Source organism: Nicotiana tabacum, chromosome 18, assembly GCF_000715075.1.
Source record: "Nicotiana tabacum cultivar K326 chromosome 18, ASM71507v2, whole genome shotgun sequence".
NCBI classification, from domain to species: Eukaryota; Viridiplantae; Streptophyta; class Magnoliopsida; order Solanales; family Solanaceae; genus Nicotiana; species Nicotiana tabacum.
The window spans coordinates 160113261-160127713 of NC_134097.1; positions in this window are offsets into that span (position 1 = coordinate 160113261).

Here is a 14453-nt window from a genome sequence, read left to right on the forward strand (position 1 = left end):
TGAAGGATATAGCTGCCCAATTATCAGGTACACGTGGTAATGTCATTCTTTCATGTTGGAATCTGTCCACGAACTCTCTAAGCAATTCTAAGTCCCTTTGATTGATCTTGAAAATATCTTCCATTCGTTTTTCGACTTTTTGAGCTCCCGAGTGTGCTTTGATGAAAGAATCTGCAAGCTGAACAAAAGAATTTATAGAATTTTCGGGTAAAAGGGAATACCACGTTAATGCACCCTTGGTGAGTGTTTCACTGAATTTTTTGACTAATACTGATTCAATCTTCTCCTACTTGGTCAAGTCGTTGCCTTTTACGCCTGTTGTGAATGTAGTCACATGGTCTCGTGGGTCTGTTGTTCCATTATAGTTTGGAATATCAGGCATTTTGAATTTCTTTGGAATCGGGAGGGGAGCAGCACTTGGCTTCCAGGATGGTTGCGAGTATTTATCCGTATCTATTCCTTTGATTACGGAGGCATCCCGGGTATTTGCTCTATGCGGTCACTTTGCTCCTTGAGCTGTTTCTACAATGTTAGTACTAAATTTTGTAAATCAGAATTGACTAAGTTACCTGGTTCTCCCTCCTGTGATTTGCTGGGGGTTCCACCGCTACCTGAGTTGACAAGCCCGGAACAAGGGTTCTCCAAAGTGTTGTTGTTTGGAGTGGGTGTGGGTGGTGCAGCAGGTAACTGGCTAGCAAAAGCCTCAAGAGCTTTATTGACCTATGCAACAATTAGTTTCTACAAAGCTTCATCGATAGCTTCAACATTTTCAAATTGAGCATTTCCATTTGTATGAGATCCATCAGGAGAGCCTTCACGAGACCGCCGAGGAGAGCCTCGTGGAGAAGGGACCAGGGTTTGATTACCCTGTGGATTTCCTTGAAGTTGTTGGTTTCCTTGGTTTCCTTGAATGTTGTCATTGTTGTTCGACATGGTTGATGCAACAAGGAAAGTTAAGCTAAAAGAGGGTAGATTATCAGATTTTCGGTAACAGAATCAATTTATTTAACCAAAAAATAAGATTTCGGTCAAAGCTTTAATTTAGAAGAACTCGGGTTACTGATAATCAAAAGTATATATAAAAGAAAGTAATTTAGCTAGCAATATAATCAGAAGAAAAACAAGTAAATCGGTATATTCAGATAATATTTTGTGTCCTTACAATTGATCCATTCTCTCCCTTTTATAGCTACTTTGGAGATATGCATTTTGCATTTGTCATAATAAGGCCATTATAGGCAATTAAAGATATTAAATGCTACGTTACATAATTATTGTATTTAATACAAATTCTCTAACATTTTTAGTATTTAAGGCTCATTAAATAATGTATCTGTACTCCCGTGAACTGTCAGATTCATTCTCTTTGATTTTTGGACTTAAATAGGTACGAGCGTTGAATATTTTGAGTATCTGCTCGTACTTCCTCTTATGCCTCTGCTCGTATCTGTTGCAACTTGTGCTTCTTTGCCAATCATAACCTTTTGACCAGTCTACATATCATGGCACGTCATCTTCCAATCACTTAAATATGTAAACTCAATTTTTTCCCAATAAAATAAGTCTTTGAAAGACTTAAGCACATAAGAGTGATTTTTGAGAGAGCTTTCGTCAAGAGAGAAGGGAGAAGAAAAATGTTTGTTTTGCTGCAGATTTTTATTCCGACCAGCCAACATTCAAATTATGATATCTGATTCATTAACTGTTGGATCGTGCTGAAATTTCGACTAAGTGTTCGTAACATCTTGTTCTTGGATTTGAACGGTGGAGATCGGATTTAGAGTCTCGTAGAATCTAATTTCAAGCCTCGAACAAAAGCTTTGTTTTTGTAGATTCTTCTCTTTCTTCAATTGATTAGTTGTTGCTCTTGTTACAGTGTTGCTCCGTATTTAGTACTTGTTGTGTATCCAATTTAGAGAACTTTTGTAACCCTCTTATTATTATAGTGGAGCTTTTTGGGTCTTTGTGATCCCGTGGTTTTTAACTTCAATTTGAAGGATTTTCCACGTTAAACTTTGGTATTCTTTATCTTCTTTATTTTAGGGTTTGCCTCTTCCCTGTCATAATACTAGATGCACAGAATCTAGAGAATTGTGATTTGTATTACTGTATTATATTAAACTTCTCTATTTTGCTCATTAAAAAGCTAAACACTAGAGCAAGAAAGAGCTGGTCCAGAAGCTGCATGAGGGTCCTAATTTAGCCTTTCAATAGAATGTTTCCCACTATATATATGTATCTTGTCTAACTAAATTAGCAAAATCAGTAAATTAATATTTATAACTATTTCACATACTATTTGTTTAATGCTCACAGTTATGGTTTTTTTTGGAGCAAAACAGGATATTTTATATTAGTACTACGGCGGAAGTAAAATATTACAGATATTGTTTGTGTTACTTAGGACACATTGATTCCCTAATGAAGCTAATGCATTACAAGCATCAGTAGTTAGATTCTTTACAAAAATATATTGTTCCCTCTTGTCGTTGATTACATAGGATTCAATACAAAAAGGGGGTTGCACAAAATATTTTTTTGCTCTTGTTTGCTTGTCGTGCATCTTTGCTAGCTGATGGGCCACTTTATTTCCTTGTCGGAACACGTGCCTGAGGATCACTTCTTTTCTTTGGTGGATTAACAACCTGCATGTATTAATAATATTATTATACATTTTATTGTCTTGGTGTATGGACTGTATTACCTCAGTGGAGTCCGATTCCACTTCCAGCGGGAACAAATTTCATTCTTGAGCAATTTGTAGTCCTTTTTGTAGAGCCATTAGTTCTGCTTCTAATGAGCTATTTGTAGTGCATTTTGTCAATCCTACTATCCAATTCCCATTGGAGTTCCTAAATACGCCTCCCAGGCCGCTCTTGTGGTTTACTTTGTAGCTAGCATCAATATTTAATTTATACCAACCTTTTTGGGGTTTAAACCATTTTATGTTGATTGCTGTTTTTTTGAGAGGATAGTGATGATTCTCGGTTAGCAACTTGTATTCTATGGCCCTTTGCATGGTGAATTCAATATTTATTGGGTTTGAGGTATTGTTTTGATTATTATTATTTCTATTAATCCAAATGTTCCATAGAAGGAAAGGGAAAAGACCATTCCAGTTGATACAACTATGATGTAAGTCGAGATTAAAATTTCTTACTTTAGTAAGCCAATTTGTTTGTGTTAGATTACAATATTTTGACCATCCCACGTTATTCCAATAGGCACTAGTTGCTTTGCAATCAAAGAAAATGTGCTCAATAGATTCTTCTTTTGTCTTGCATATTGGACACGTGGGGTCTATATTGATCCCTATATGTGCTAGGTATGCTCTACATGGAAGTCTATTGTGGAGGCATTGCCATAAGAAGAAGTGAATTTTTTTTGGACAATTTAATTTCCAAATCCAATCGAAATCTATATCACTGTCTTTCGTTGATTCAATTAATTCATAACAAGATTTTGTAGTGAAAACACCCTTTGTATTTCTTGAACAAATGTGTGTGTCGCATCGCGCACCCCTAGTACGAATATTAACCTTATAAATATTTTCTTTAATATCCTCAGGTATTTCTATTGATAAAATATCGAGATTCCAATCGTGATTATTATAGATGTCTTTAATTTTTAGATAGAGATCATTGAAAGAGAAGGTACCCTATATTGTGCTTCTAAGATTTTTAATGTTATAAATCCAGCTTGTATGCCAACTATCCATGTTGGAATTCAGATTGTAATAAAGAACTGTCAAGTTTTGATCAGGAGGAGAACATAATGGTTGTTGATTACCTCCTAATAGTTACTAATTTAATAAACCATGCTAATAGAATTTTTTTATAATTATTTGCGATAGTGTAATTGTTCTGAATGCAGTGTTTTAAAAGGCGGGTATTAGGCGAGGCATTTTACTTGAGACGGGAAGAGATGTAAGCCTCGAGACATGGGGCTTAAGCTCCAGAGATGTTTATTTTATTAATTTATAAATTAATATAACATTATAACACAAAAATATATAAAAGAAATACACTAAAAGTTCAAGAATTAAAAATATCTTGCATATTTTACAGGTATAAATAATGTAATACTGTTAAAGTTACAATGAAATATAAATCAACTATAACGTCTTAACTTTCAAATAATTAAAAATCATAATTTCTTAATAAATATTATCAAACAACATAATTACCTTGTAAAAGTAAATACACTATAATTTTATCAATACTGTAATTTAAAATATTACTACTTCATGAGTAAATGCAAAATTACTTTTAAATGGCAAAGAAATTAATGTATAATAATTTTGAGAGACACAAAATTAAGACACGAAGATATAGCAACTAAGGATATAAATTTTGGTTATCTATTTTCAGAAAAAATGCTCAAAGAATATTATTCACCTTCACGATGTTCTCAGTTAGTAAATATGCAATACCATGGTTCTTTATTTGAGTTATTCACAATTTTCATATTCCTTTAGACGAAAAGAATTTTAATCATTCATTTGTTAAAGAATTTTGAGAGTCAACAATGCAAGTTAGTGAATTCAATACATGATTTCATAGGAACTATTAGGCGAGCCCTGAGCGTTGAGCGTGAGGTGCGTTTATGACGCACAATCGGGCGCTTAGTGTCGCATCCTTTTCTTTACAAACCTCACTAACCCTCTTAAATTAATAAAAGATTTTTGAAGTTCAAAAGGGTTTTTAATTAAAAGTGACAAAAGATAGTGTTCAGAAGGGTTAACTCAGAGTCGCCACCTGACTTTGATTTCGGTGTGCCAGGTCACCGTTTCTCTAAAAATAATTTTTTTTCTTTTCAAAACACTTGAGACTCCAAAACTAAGTCTGCACCAGATATTCGGGTAAGGGGGTTCATTTAACGGGGAGAAGGTGTTAGGCAATCCCCAAGTCCCGTAACTGGTACGGTTGCAAACTCAATCAAGTTGGCTTTTAAAATAATCAATTGAGGTAATAAACACACAAGAGGCTCGAGGTCGTCCCTACCTAAATGAAAGAAAATTAAAAGAAGACAAATTAAAGTTCTAAATTATCCTACGCTACTTCTTCTACGATGTTCGCCACGGCCTCCAATTACAGAATACTACGGGGCATTTCCTAGAATAAATATGTACAATTCCTTCGGGGCATTCCCCGGATAAATTTAAATAAGGGAACGACCTCTCGGCTCAACACTAATAAAAATCCTAAGACTTGCCTACCCAAGTGTGGTCGGCCTAAGCATACTCCTAGCAGGCATTGTAATAAAAATAAAATAAAAAAGAATTAAAATATGTAAATAGAATAAAAGAAAAAATTTCGTTGTCTTTTTCTCATCTCCACGGTCCAACATGCAATTCGTTTCTTAACCTTCTTCTATTAGTACGTGACTTCATGTCAAGCATCAACTCATGAAGAAACTAAAGGCATAAACTGACAGTTAAGCACTAATACCACCAAAACAATTTCAACTAAGTATTAAGCCCAAACAATCAATTCTTACGAAAAAAATAGTGAACAAAATAGTGTTAGACTTAAACAAAGATCAAGGCAACTAAAAGGACACGTTTCTAATTATTTTGTCAAGAGCATCTGGGACCAATAAGACTAAAAGACCAACAAGACTCAAATTCAATCAAAGCTAAAATAATTTACCAAGATAATAATATGCTCTATTAACAGACTAACACTACTCTAATCAATTAACACCCAAACCAAGCTAATCAAGAGATGTCACTCTATGAGGAAATATTTAGACTTTCTCATAAATCAAAATTCTCCCAAAAGCATTAAGTTGAAAACCATGACTTGCTGACATATTCTAATCAAACTCAATAACACTAGACAAAACAATCACTTAAACTGCTTATTCAATCACTTTTTAGTTTCTAAGTTGATGAAGAAGAATATTATCACAAAAACAGTAACCTTTCCTAAAATTCTGAAGCAAGGCACCATGATCCAAACTTATATGAACACGAAACTAGTCAAATTTGCCTCAGGGAATGATAGTTTAATTGACGACAAAGGCATGGGAAAATTTCAGCATTACAGATCATCTTCAAATCACTCGATGCTCATACTAATTTATATGTTGAGACAAAAACTGATCAAGCCAATTTCAACCCCAAACCATGAGATGCTTCAACAACTAACAATCACGAGAAGACAATTGGAATTACAACTAATTAAAATTTTGTTTGTCTCACCCAACATATGATCAAAGGGAGACCAAATTTGCGCATACTTCAACAGAGGATAATAACAAATACCTCACCAGGAAACTCAATTAATCTTGGCAGGGATTCATAGTATGTTTCTTGAGCATTAGAAGCGACCAACAAAGGCAACAACAAACAGAGTACATTTGGAAAGCAATCCCAAGACTCACTTAATTCTCCAACTCAATTAAGCCGACAAGAATGATTGAATATGCATCAGTTGTATGGCTTTTGAGGCTGGAAATCAAATTGAGGGTGAAATTGAAGGCAATGTTAATGCAAATATCCAAACAGAGGGCGATAGGATGGCTTAAAAACATCGGGTTTCAACACACTCCAGGAACATGAACCCAAATAGCTAAGGAGTGATGAGCAAATCTCGACAACACGACTTGAATATACATTTCTTCTCAAACTAAATTACCAACTAAACGGACACGACGCTGATTCAGACCGCAAATGAATCGCATCACTGATTCATGATTCGCTTAATAACCTTATGATTAGCTAACTCAAATCACACATATAAACTAGGCATAGAGATTCAGAAAGCTCCTCAAAACAGTGAAACCAAATCATATGCAACATGTAGAATGACAAGAACAGATTGACACATAGCATTCTCGAGCACAAATCACAACTAGAAACTAACTCCAAACACAACCTCTACCAAATATGATCAAATATCTATCATTACAAAGCAAATTCCCTACGGCTCATGTCATATTTCGATCACCATTAATAAGAATAAGAAGGAAAGAGATGAACCTGAAATTGCAAAACTCTTCTTAATAATAGAAAACAAGAAACTCAGCTAAAAACTTCGAGTCTGGAATCCGAGTGAGAAAACAGGGCTGACTTCGAATAAGGAACCGCATCCAGAATTAACAAACGGGCAACAATTTGATCGAGCTCGAGCACCTCAAGCAATCTCCATGTTTGCAGACCAAAACTCAAAATTGAAATTCCAAGATAGAAAAGCAGTAAAGAGATGTATATATATTTTTGTGTTAGTTTTCTGATTTTCGAAAATGGAACTATTCTTGAACAAAAATCAAACTCAATCTATTTTTTTGTATTTTGTTTTCTAGAATTTGAACTCAACCGAAAATGGACCAAAAATGAGAATAGAAAAAAAAACTCCCTATTAGAACACTAATTTCTTTCCTAACCTCTTTCCTCCAAATTTTTGTGTCTCCCCTTCATCTCTGTCCAGACCCAAATATATAGTCCTCTCTCGAAGCTTCTCTCCTTCCTTTGCAAGAAATCGCAAAAACACTTCAAAAATCCGAAAATCTCACCAAAATTCCGAAAATCTCCTTCATTTTAGTAAAAATCTAGGCAAATGGAGGGGTATGATTAATTTTCATTAATCATATCCTACCCTTCGTCCATCATCTACCGTTGAAATATATTCACGTGGGAGAGAACAAAACAAAATGCGGATTCGAACCAAAATCAGTTATTTGTCAAGCCACGTGGAAGAAAGAGAGAAGGGAAAGGGGGGCCATGAGTTAACTCGCCGGAATCAGTGAGTTTTCCGGCGAGTTTTGGACGGGCAGAAGGCGTGGGAGTTGGGGGGGTGCCATTTGGTTAGGGGTGTTTAGGTTTAGGGTTAGATAAATATTTGGTTTTTATATTATGGTGGGGAGGAATTGTGGTCGTTAGATCTAGGTGTTTGAACAGCTGAGATTAAATGAAATTGGGGCGGGTTGGTGGGTATTTGGGGCAGACTTGGGCTGCTGGGTTGGGTCAAGGTAATGGGTCTGCTAGGTTGAAGGGATTATGGGATTGGGTTGCCCTAATTTGCGCTTCTCCTTGCCCGAAATTGGGCCAAAAATTTGGGATTATAACCCTTTAAATCCATCAATTTAAAAAACTTAAACATTTTTTTTATAAAATGATTTAAAATTAACTCTAACTAATTTAAAGTAAACTATATCATACTATGAAACTATATATATATATATATATATATATATATATATATATTATATTCAAAAAATAAAAGTGAGAATCATGGTAAAAAAAATGTATTGCTATAAAAATATTAATAACCTAAACTAAATAGAATAAGATAGAACATGAAACTATTTTTGTATTTTTTCAATTTTTGTGCCTTAAAAATAGAATTAAAATTAGTAATAAAGTAAAATCCTATAGAAATAAACTCAACTAAATATCCTAAAAATACTAGGACTATTAGAGGTGATTCCAATGTGTGGGTCAAAAATTATATGTTTACAGCTGCCCCTCTTTGACAGGAAACACAAAGTATTTTCAGACAAAGAACAACAAGACATATTTTTTGAACCGACCCTTATTTTGAGAGACAAAAACTAAAGAAAAAAAAAAGAATGTGATCGAGCCCTGGTATCTGAGCTGATTATATATCCTTGGCTATAAAGGAATCAGGCCATGTGTAGTTCGGAGTGAGAAGAGCGATGGAGTATACCGAGGTGGAGAGTCGAGTGAAGTGCCGTCGAGGTTCCTGTCCGCGGTTCCGGCCATTACATCAAAAATAAAAGGAAAATTTTTAGCAGAAGTAAAAGAAATATACAAGATCCTATCTACTTCTTGTCTCGAATCTTCCTTGAATCTCTACTTGATCTTCAATATGAAACTGAAAAATGGACTCTGTTCTTCAGGCGAGCTCCTGATGCTTCTTAAATTTGCGAATTGAAGTAGCTCTGAAATGAATTCCCTCATTCTCCAGGTGGGCGCCTGCCAATAACTTGACTTTGGTATGGATTCTAAAATGAGTTCCCTCGTTCTCCAGGTGGGCACCTGCGACCAACTTAAAACTTGAAATGAATTCCCTCATTCTCCAGGTGGTTGCCTGCCAACGACTTGAACTCGAAATGAATTCCCTCATTGTCCAGGTAGGTTCCTACCAATGACTTGAACTTGAAATAACTTCCCTCATTCTCCAAGTGGGTGCCTGATTACCAACAATTTGAATTGTATTCCCTCGTTATCCAGGTGGGTGCCTGATTACCAACAATTTGAATCGTATTCCCTCGTTATCCAGGTGGGCGCCTGATTACCAAAAACTTGAATTGTATTCCCTTGTTATCCAGGTGGGCGCCTGATTTTCGAAATTTGAATTATATTCCCTCGCTATCCAGGTGGGCGCCTGATTTCCAAAACTTGAATTGTATTCCCTCGTTATCCAGGTGGGCGCCTGATTACCAAAAACTTGAATTGTATTCCCTCGTTATCCAGGTGAGTGCCTGATTGCTAAAACTTGAACTGTATTCCCTCGTTATCCAGGTGGGCACCTGATTTCCAAAACTTGAATTGTATTCCCTCGTTATCTAGGTGGGCACCTAACATTTCAACAAAACAGACAAAACAAAAGAAATTTTTCTGCCCCAGCTTGGGATCTGGGCATATTTGGGAGTGTTAATCGGATCATGTTACCTACAGAGCTCTAAGAATTTAAAAGTTAAATCCCATTATTCAGGAGGGCCTTGGAAACTTCAAATTAAATCTCATCTTAAGAGTGATAACTTTAAAGCTAAATTATATTTTCTAAAGGGAGAACTTATGCTAAAACTTAAAACTAAATCCCATTATCCAGGAGGATCCTGAAAATTTTAGATTAAATCCCATTATCCAAGAGGGTCCTGAGAACTTTTAAAATTAAATCCCGTTATCCATGAGGGTCCTAAAACTTTAAAATTAAATTTCATTATCCAGAAGGGTCCTGAAAAGTCGAGAATGAACTTACCTTAGCAATGCTCTCTTCTTGGAGGATTTTGGACAGAATATTTTGCCTCAAAACCATGCCTTCTTCGTGGGAGGGTCCCTGTGGATTAACAAATTTTCTTGCCCCTGTTTCTGACAAATAAAATTTGTTAGTTTGAAAATGTGGTGGTTAGCTTGTGGCATTATTGCTGAGCGTCTGCTTCTGCTACTGCCATGCTTCATTCTAATTAGCTGCTTTGGGCTAGCAAGGAGTTGTTTGACCTTTTAATTGGAACTGGACCACAAAACCTCTGCATGACCTGAATCTCTCACACTCACTCGTTGCATTGTGTTTTCATTCTGAAAGTTGCTGCATCCTTGTATTTTCTCAAAATTCAAGATTCACCTGATTGCCTGAACCTCAGTTATCAATATACTGCTCATTCTAAATCATGTCACTTGTGATGTGCTTGGCTAAACTCCGCTTTGTGCAATTTAAAAGCTGGTAGTTTTGAAATCCTTTTCTGCTTGTTCGACAAGGGCTAATTCGAAAAAGACTCGTAAAGATAGACTCAAGGAGCAAAGTGAAATGATTTTTGACACTAGGAACAAAGGAAAATTTCGAACAAAGATGACTATGTGAAGAAGAATGGGAAAAAGAAGACTTATCTGAGGGAAGCGACCAACTCCAATGATCATGACATGCATTTTGGATTGATCAGCCTAATCCGCCCAACCAATCATATTTCAGTTCATGTCATGTCTTCATACTTCAAAAACAGGGCTTTCACGGATCCAATTTCTCTGAAAAGTCACGAGCCTCATTCGACTTGTAGTGCCCTGGAGGGTTTTCACCAACAAGCCTCTCTCATTTGTTCATCTCTCAACTCACCATCGTCCTACGGTGCCCGCGAGGGTTTTCACCAATAAGACTCTCTCATTTTAAATTTTCTCTCAGCTCACCATCGCCTTACGGTGCCCATGAGGGTTTTCACCAATAATACTCTCTCATTTTAAATTTTCTCTCAACTCACCATCGCCTTACGGTGCCCGTGAGGGTTTTCACCAATAAGACTCTCTCATTTATTCATTTTTCCTTTTTGCCCATGAACAAAGTGTTACCCATGATGTAAATCATACCTCTATCTCGCTTGACTTGGCATCCTCAAAGATTGATCAGGAGGTTTTTCTTTGGACCGTAATGTAGGCTTTTTGGACAGGGTTGGAAAGAAAGGGTGGCATGAACGCTCAAACTAATTTAAGATGAAAGGGGTCAAAATTACAACTTTTGGAATCAGATCTTTTCAAAACCAAAACTTCTGCCCCAGTTTCTTTAGGTCTGGGGGATTTTTGATTTTTATTTTGATGGGACCGAACCGTAAGGCTACCTAACTATCCTTAAAAGGAATCAGGTCGAACGTAGTTCAAAAGAAATTTGTTTGTTTTTGTTGCTTTTTTTTTCTTTTCTTTTTCTTTCTTTCTTTTTCTTTTCTCTCCTTTCTTTTCTTTTTTTCTTTTCTTCTTTTTTTCATCATTTTTTTATTTTTTCATTCATTTATTCATTTTTTTCATTCTCTAACTCTGCTACTGATTCCAAAAGAGCGGTATGAACGAAAATAAATAAGGCTCAAAAGGGGTAGCGAAGGATAAAAGTATTTGGGTAGCGGAAAAAATGCTTTCGTCATTTCAACTTCGAACATGCCAAGTATAAATTGAAATTGAAAATAAGCAAAGAACTCATACATAGTACCTCTTGACTGCATCAGAATTGATAGACATATCTACACATTTTCCTTCTACGTCTGTTAAATACAAAGTACCATTGGGCAACACTCTTGTCACAACGAATGGCCCCTGCCAGTTTGGGGAGAACTTGCCTTTAGCTTCAGCCTGATGAGGAAGGATGCGTTTCAATACCAGCTGGCCCACTTCGAATTTCCGAGGACGCACCTTCTTGTTGTATGCTCTTGCTATTCTCTTCTGATACAATTGACCATGACATACTGCAACCAATCTTTTCTCATCAATCAAACTCAACTGCTCTAGCCGAGTTTGACCCACTCATCATCATCAATCTTAGCTTCTGCAATGATCCGAAGGGATGGAATCTCAACATCTGCAGGTATAACCGCCTTCGTTCCATATACTAGCAAATAAGGAGTTGCACCTACTGAAGTGCGAACAGTACTGCGATTACCCAATAAGGCAAAATGCAATTTTTTATGCCACTGCCTAGAACCTTGAACCATCTTACGAAGTATCTTCTTTATATTCTTGTTAGCAGCCTCAACAACTCCATTTGCCTTGGGGCGATATGGAGTGGAGTTCTGATGCATGATCTTGAACTGTTGGCATACCTCTTTCATCAAATGACTGTTGAGATTAGCAGCATTGTTTGTGATGATCACCTTGAGAATCCCAAACCAACAAATGATGTTTGAATGAACAAAATCCACCACTGCCTTATTTGTCACAGACTTGAAAGATACAGCTTCGACCCACTTGGTAAAGTAATCGATGGCTACCCGAATAAACCTATGCCCGTTTGACGCTGCCGACTCAATTGGTCCAATAACATCCATGCCCCAAGAAACAAAGGGCCAAGGTGCAGACATTGTGTGTATCTCAGATGGGGAGAATGAATCAAATCACCATGTACCTAGCATTGATTACGTTTGCGAACAAAACTGATACAATCCCGTTCCATGGTGAGCCAATAATAACCTGCTCGAAGTATCTTCTTTGCCAAGACATACCCATTCATATGCGGCCCGCAAACTTCAGAATGTACTTCGGCCATGATAGTTGAAGCTTCTTTAGCATCTATGCACCTCAGCAGTCCTAAATCTGGAGTCCTCTTGTACAAGATTCCTCCACTCAAGAAAAATCCACTAGCCAGACGTCGAATGGTTCTCTTTTGATCACTTGTGGCATGTACTGGATATACCCCCGACTTGATGTATTCCTTGATATCCTGGAACCAAGGTTCGCCATCAATTTCCTCTTCAACCACATTACAATAAGCATATTGATCACGAATTTGGATATGCACGGGGTCGACATAAGCCTTGTCCGGATGATGTAACATTGATGACAGAGTAGCCAAAGCATCGACAATCTCATTGTGAATCCTAGGAATATGTCTAAATTCTATTGACCTGAATCGTTGACAAAGATCATGTAGACACTGTCAGTACGGTGTAAGCTTCAAGTCACGAGTCTCCCATTCTCCTTGAATCTGATGAACCAACAAATCTGAATCTCCTAGAACCAGTATTTCCTGGACTCCCATGTCTACAGCTAACCTCAAACCCAGAATGCATGCTTCATACTCGGCCATGTTGTTGGTGCAATAAAATCGAAGCTGGGCTGTTACAAGGTAGTGTTGCCTTGTTTCAGATATAAGTACAACCCCTATTCCGACACCTTTCATGTTAGTAGCTCCATCAAAGAAGAGTTTCCAACCTGGCATTTCATCATGGTCAACCTCGTCAACATGCATCACTTCGTCATCAGGAAAATAAGTCTTCAATGGCTCATATTCATCATCCACCAGATTCTCGGCAAAGTGGTCGGCCAAGGCTTGGGCTTTCATCGCGATCCGAGTCACATGGATGATGCCAAACTCTGTAAGTAAAATCTGCCACTTTGCAAGTCTTCCCGCGGGCATAGGCTTCTGAAAGATATACTTTAGAGGATCCATGCGAGAAATGAGGTAAGTATTGTAGGACAACAGATAATGCTTCAACTTTTATGCCACCCAAGTCAGGGCACAACATGTCCTCTCAAACAGAGTGTACTTAACCTCACAAGGAGTGAACTTCTTACTGAGATAATAGATTGCTTGCTCCTTCTTTCCCGTGATGTCATGTTGACCCAATATACAGCCAAAAGAATTATCCAAGACTGTCAAATAGAGAATCAAAGGTCTCTCAGGCTCTGATGGGACCAGCACAGGTGGGTTTGACAGGTACCTCTTAATCTTATCAAAAGCTTCTTGACACTCGTCAGTCCTCTTGACTGCTGCATTCTTCTTCAACAGCTTAGAGATGGGCTCACAGGTTGTCGTGAGCTGAGCAATAAACCTACTGATGTAATTTAACCTTCCAAGCAAACTCATCACCTCAGTTTTATTCTTTGGTGGCAGTAACTCTTGAATGGCTTTGATCTTTGATGGATCTAACTCAATGCCGCGTCTACTAACTACGAATCCCAGCAGCTTCCCAGATGGGACACCAAACTCACATTTTGTTGGATTGAGCTTGAGGTTGTACCTACGGAGCCTTTGGAATAACTTCCTCAAGTCCTTGACATGGTTAGACTACTTCTTTGACTTTATGATCACATCATCTACATAAACCTCAATCTCCCTGTGTATCATGTCGTGAAATATGGTGTGTTCATCGCCCTCATATAGGTTGCCCCAACATTCTTAAGACCAAATGGCATTACCTGGTAGCAATATGTCCCCCATGGCATGATGAACGCTATCTTTTCTGCATCTTCCTCATCCATCAAGATCTGGTGATATCCCGCATAACAATCC